Source organism: Caretta caretta, chromosome 4 (genome assembly GCF_965140235.1).
Source record: "Caretta caretta isolate rCarCar2 chromosome 4, rCarCar1.hap1, whole genome shotgun sequence".
Lineage (NCBI taxonomy): Eukaryota > Metazoa > Chordata > Testudines > Cheloniidae > Caretta > Caretta caretta.
The window spans coordinates 42,571,159-42,578,086 of NC_134209.1; the positions used below are offsets into that span (position 1 = coordinate 42,571,159).

Consider the following 6,928-nt stretch of genomic DNA (forward strand, 5'->3'; position numbering starts at 1 on the left):
AGAAGTTATTCAGACAGAAATGCATAAAGACAAACCATGTTAGTCATTATTTACATTCATCCTTTGATTTATTTTAAAACTATTTTTCTTGGTAGGTTGGGATATCTACTCTCCATCTGGAGGGAAAGTGCTCTTCAGTGCCATTTCCCCTTGCCGGGACACTTACCCTTATCTAAAGGGGTGTCAAACGTATCCTGCCCACAGAATAGTTTCATCCAGCCCGCGAATTTTCCATGAATATTTGGGCTTGTCTGCATGACCCTGGAGTCCGCACTTCAAGGGTATGATTTATGTTGCTCTGTAACTCCCCCGTGGGGACCCTGCTGGCATTCACTAAATGTTCCCTTAGTGCACATTTATATAGGCCTATTTGAAGCAGGACTACATCAATGCACACTAGCAGGGTCTACGTGGGGAGTTAGTGATCTGAGGAATGTCAGAACTACTGCTGCAACTGGAACATTGACTTCAATATTTTTGATTGAGAACGCTTAAATTTAAATATAAGTGAAGATATAGACTGCAATAGGTGTTTCTGCAGCATGTGTAGATTACTGAATAATGATTTTCAAAGAGTATGGTATAATCTGCTTAATCAGGATGTGCTTAACAGACACTTTAAGGGAATTGATGTAACCTAATGAATAGTAAATAGCAATGACTGCTGATGAATAGAGCTGGTCAGGCATTTTTTACAATATTTTTCATCAAAAATACCAATTTATCAAAATGGAAATTGTTTGAGGGTCAGTCTCAACAAATCTCCCACCTCCAAAAAAGCTGGGGGGAAAAAGTTTTGAAAATTGTTGAAATGTTCCATTTGACATTTTTTGAAACAAAATCTGTTTTTCTAATTCAAAATGACTTAGGCTAAAAAAAAAAAGGTGAAAAAAGATCAAAATGGAAACAAAATGTTTTGATTGACACAAAGTGAAATTTTTTTTGGATTTGCTAAATTTTCAAGATTTTGACTTTTGTCTTGATTCAAGATGGGGAAAAAAATCAAACTCTTGAAAATATTTGATGGATATGAAGACTGTTTCCCATAGCTTTACTGACAAACAAAAGTCAATTGCAGCACAAAGTCTGCTTGATGGGGATAGATTTTCTTGCTTCAAATGGTTAAAGGGAGGTCTACTTTGAAAAATAGCACTGTGGGGTCCCATGGTCATTGATCTGGAAATGAGTGAGAGACATATTTGCTCAGTTTACAGTAAAATGATATGTTTTCTAATATTGCAAACTCACTCTGGAATGTGAAAGCCAAGTACATTCTGTCATTTCCTGTAAACCTGACTCAACTAAGATGTGTAATAGGAATATACACAGTTGCATCTTACCTACACTTATATGATCCTTCACATAACTTAAATATGAGTCAGGTTAGGCCAATGTTCAGTGATTTGAAAACCCACCTTAACTCAGGGCTGAGACCACTGTTAATTTATTTCTACTCCAAGGAACAACTGGCTTTCAGGGACACTTCTTTTTCTTTTCATTGCTTTTATTACTTCTCTCTTTCTAGTTTACTTTCTTCCTGTTATGGTAATGATAGTACATGTCAATGACACACTGCTTTTGGTCCAACGTTAGGAAAGTCAATTAGTTTGAGTATTTAACACCCATGACCTGGACTTTTTTGGATGGGTTATTGATGAATTAGGTTATTCAGTTCCCCACAAAGCTATTAGGTATCAATGGTTGTAACTGTAATTTCAACTCCAGCCCATTCCTGAAAATAATAAATAAATCATGAATTACTCAGCTGGAATCTTGCATCAACCAAACATAAACAAATAGGTAGTTGGAAAGGTCATAGACTACATAGCACCTCCTAGCCAACTGTTATCTGGAAAGCCCCAAAATGTTCATTGCTAATATGCAAAATTCAAGACAGCCCAGAGTGCCCACAATGACAATGTCCACTGACAGGAGAATTCAGCTGTGGACCATGTGCCAATCCATAAGCCTTTCTGGAGAGCTCACCTCAGTCACAAACCATAAAGTTATGAAAAGAATAAATTCAGAGCCCATAAGATTCAACCACTTTAGAGTTAACACAGGATTGATTTTATGCTAAACTGTGTTACATCGAAAACCAACATCAGAATTCAAAACCAGCTCTACAATGGGATATATTAAAGCAGCAGGCTGAATGGGATTTTCCCCTTACCCATAGTTGGAGTGTGATGTATGTTTCAAAAGACAGAGGATCTGGTTTCACCTAACACATTGCCGTTTTGCTTGCCTTTCTTCCTTAATTGATTTTTTTCTGGACATCCAACTCACAAACAGGTAACCCACTGGCAGCAGGATAGCCATGTGTACAGATAGGGAAGCACTTGCATAAATCACATATTAGCCATTCACCAATGGCAGATGATATAGCCTCTCTCTGTCTTCCTCCAGTGAATATTTCACTATAAAAAATGATTTGCATCCAACAGACTTGAAAACTAAGAGTTGGTATATGCCTAACAGTTATATTGCTCTTAAATATATAGGTTTAAAATTAAAAGGCAGAGGATTATTGGTCCATTTGTAGAAAAGCAGGGAGTGCTTTTTTCAGATACACACTGATTTTTCCACCAACACAAAAATCCCAACAAGTGAAGCGAAAGAACCATTGGCACTAATATATATATATTTGCCTGATAGGGATTCCCTCCACCCCTGCCCCACTTACAAAGCACAGGCCTTAATGAGTTCCAGGGGGACAGTGACCTGTCAATCACAATATACTTTTCAAGTATAGTCATCTTTGCCCCATCACAGAACCACAAGGCATGAAATAATTAGAAAGCCCACAGTAACTGCTCTGTTTTACAAGAGCAAAATCCTTGTGTGGATCATTTACATAAACTTGTCACTTCCCATTACAGTTCTAATGCAGGCTGGGTAATAATCATGGGACCAGAGAGGGAAGGTCAAGGTACGATGTCCCTCCATGTTTGAAGCGCAAGGTACATATGTGCCCAGCTTTCCATCCCCCCAATGAATTAATGTAAAGTATCTTTTATTTTCCATTAAAGAAAAACTATTCATGCTGCTATGGCAGCAGACCATGTGCAGCCTCTTCTTCTTAAGAGAGAAAAAAAGGCTTTTGCGTCAAGCCATTGTTAGGGGAGAATTCACTTTGAGGAGCATTTCAAAGCTGATCCGATTGGGGAAAGAATAATGTTAAATATTTCGTATGAAATATTTATAAGACGCGCACATGAGCAACTGACAAAGTAGCCTGGAAAATAAACAGTCTCCTCTGACAATTTTAGCTTTATTTTTTAATGATGGGGTAGAGAGTGTGTGTGTGTGTGTGTCTGTGTGTGTGTGCAGGTGGGAGGGGGGGACTGTATATATGTATAAACACACACAGGCAGACACACTCACACGCAAACGGTTGAATGGGTTGATGGGATTTAAGGCAATCTGCATCTGAATGCTGCTTCCCAAATATGGTAGGAATAAGAGATTGCTGGAGACTGTTTTAATAATTGTGAACAAAAAAGCCCTACCCCAAGTACGCCAGTAGCAAGGGGCATCCATGGAGCAATAGAAGCGGCAGTGGCTGCTGCTGCTGCTGTTCTCCGGCAACCATTTTGTTGGTATTCTTCACAGCCATCATAGGGGATCATCCACAAGTCTGCCACGAGAAAGCGAGCCTCTTTGCATTCTGAAGGGGATTGACCTTTCACATAATTTTTTTTTAAATGAGTGCATATAATGATGAGCCAAGAGCAGATTTGCCTACAGCCATGCAAACTTCTAAAGTATTTTTTTAACCTTTTCATCTCTTTAGGATGGGGGAAAAAATCTATCTTTTTCCATGGGTCTGGCAGAGATCTTATAAAATGGGTTGTAACTGCATGTTATAGTCCTCATGGCAATAGGTAAATATGGATTTTTAGGTGGCTGTCTCTTCAGGACTTTTACAGTGAAGTGCATGATATGGCACATGTTACATACACAGAATCAAACAAATCACATGATCTGCTTCCCTTGTAAAATAACCTTCCCCCCGAAGCAGTATTCCCTTTCCCTTTCTCTTTTGATGTCTCTCCTCTTTGCATACCCCACCTCTAATTACTGCGGTCTGTTGTCTTTTTTTGCTGTGATGTCTATCTAATTTAATCTGCAAGCGACTTGGGGCAACGACCTTACTTGTCTATAAAACTCCATGCACACCTATGGGGCCATCTCAATAAAGGCAATGCTTTTGATGTATGAAAGAGTCGTATGTTTCTCTAGGCGGTTTGGAAGAATAGCGCACTGTCATTTTTAAAAGTGTGAGAGCAGACACGTCCAGCAGACACCATATATTGTACAACGTGTTTCGTATGAATGATGAAAGACGGTATCATTTGCTCTATTTCTGCCAGGATGGCTGTTTTTTTCTTTTGTCTTTGAGTGGGGTACATGGGGAGATGGGGAGAAGTAGGATATGAACTGTGTTCAGCCTCTTCATCTTATCTCCAAGATCACCAAGAGGGAAAGCATTGTTGATGGATTTAGATCAGCTTTTCCCCCTCTTCAGGCACAACAAAAGTCTAAATCCCTTTTCAGGCCAGATTGCTCCATTTCGCTGCATGGGCTAGGCAGATTGGAAACATGTTTGTCATTCAGCTTTACTCCCAATGTAATCAGTAGACACTGGGGTGATGTTCAGTGTATCGCCTTTTAATCTATGGAGTCTGCCTTTAAAAGCTGCCGCTGCCATCACTACTATGTGCGAGCTGCTTCGGTCTGTCATCTCTGAAGACAGATATAAAAATAATGTTAACCACGAGCGTAAGCAGAGGGTTTAGCAGGGATTTGAATCTAAAATGTGATACTTCATGCAGACCAACCTGATGTGGTCCAGCAGAGCTGAACCCCTTGTTCTGTTCTAACAAAGTGAGTAGTATAATGCAGGAAATCGTAGTGAGATTTACTGCTTCTCTGTTTTAGTTCTGCTGCTGAATAGGCCGAAATGGTGAATAAACATTGGTTAGGATGAACAATGGTCAGAGCAAAGTGGCTTGGCAGACGTGACAACAGGTTTCAAAGGTCTCTTTGGTAACGCCACAGGCTCATCAGCTTCTTCAAGTTCGCTGGGGTTTAGTGCATGTGTATCAGCTCCATCTGTGCCAGTGACAGCAGCCTTAAAGAGACATGTCATTGCGCCAAACAGGTGTGAAGGCACAGGCTAGCTTTGTGCTGAGTGTTTGTATTTGTATCCCACTGATGTTTGCACAGGTTAATTTAATCCTGTTTTGTTGTGTGTATGTCTGGTGAGAAATTGTATTAAAAATAATTTAGTAGACTGTGTTGACTAATATATGCTGCCTATCATATCATATTAATAACATCTGTTATCTACACCATATTTATTGTGACAGGATTGGGCCAGATGGCTATAGGAGAGTAATAGCAGGCAGATATATTAGCCCCAGCCTAAGTAGGTCCCTTTTCCCTGGGTAAGGTAACAGGGAAGGTTCCAGAACAATCAGGAACCTTCTGGAGACAATTAAGACAGGCTGATTAGAACACCTGCAGCCAATCAAGAAGCTGCTAGAATCAATTAAGGCAGGCTAATCAGGGCACCTGGGTTTTAAAAAGGAGCTCACTTCAGTTTGTGGTGTGTGTGTGAGGAGCTGGGAGCAAGAGGCGTAGGAGCTGAGAGTGAGAATGCGGACTGTTGGAGGATTGAGGTGCACAAGCATTATCAGACACCAGGAGGAAGGTCCTATGGTGAGAATAAAGAAGGTGTTGGGAGGAGGCCATGGGGAAGTAGCCCAGGGAATTGTAGCTGTCACACAGCTGTTCCAGGAGGCACTCTAGACAGCTGCATTCCACAGGGTCCTGGGCTGGAACCCAGAGTAGAGGGAGGGCCTGGGTTCCCCCCAAATCCTCCTAACTCCTGGTCAGACACAGGAGGAGTCGACCTGGACTGTGAATTCAGAAAAATGGCCAAGCTGAGGGCTGCCGTGAAACTCCAAGGCGAGCAAATCCGCCAATAAGCGCAAGACCCACCAAGGTAGAGCAGGAACTTTGTCACATTATATATTAGTACTTATTAAGCTCCAATAACATTAAGCACAAATATTGTAACAGTGAGATAGCCTAAACTGGCCTATACCCTAATCCTGTTCACGTATGCTAAGTATCCCATAACTCTTTGCATTTGGCATAAGCAGATCGGAAACTTGTCAGAATCAAGTTACATTTATTCTATGTCTTAGTACAAATGAGGGAAGTACCTTCCCGGCCCAGTATCTGGAATGCTAATATCCAAAATAAAGATAAGGAAGGAACAGAACAGCAAGTTAGGGATCTGGAACAAACTGATGAGTTGGATTTTAGTGATGGGGGAAGAGATGTGTAACTTGTAAAATCATTATATTAATAGCAGCAGCTGAAATGTGTAACTTGGGGAGCATACCTTCTGCAGAAGGTGAATGTAGCATTGCTATATGGGATAGCTCCTCAGAGACTGGTATCGAACAGAACCTTTTTCCTGTCCCTATCAATAAACCTGACTGACAATGGATATTGGTCTCTTGAGCATATTTTTTAAAGAACCAAAATGTTGTCCAGAAATTAATTATACAATTGATCAACAACTGTAAATTCTTCAGGACAAGGATTGTCTCTTACAATGTGTATGTCCAGCCCCTAGCACAATGGGGTCTCAGTCATGGCTCAGACCTCTAGATGCTCCCATAATACAGTAATAAAAAAATGATGTGATCCTTGAGTGTGATGAATTGCATCTTCTGGATGTGCAGTAAAATTTCAAATCTTACCTGCTGTTACACAAATATGTTATGGATGTATGCAGTACCTTCACAAAGCCACACCAGTACACACCAGTGTTGGATATAGCCTATCCTTTTCTGTGATATTCAAGGGGATTAATAAAATAGAGCCATATGTGACGGATTTCCCCACA

General features: G+C 40.5%; 1 long non-coding RNA gene across 1 annotated transcript in view; it reads left to right on the forward strand.

Moving 5' to 3' along the window:
• LOC125635270 (uncharacterized) overlaps positions 1–6,928 on the forward strand; it is a 188,100-nt gene that overhangs the window by 31,129 nt on the left and 150,043 nt on the right. The window lies entirely within an intron of this gene.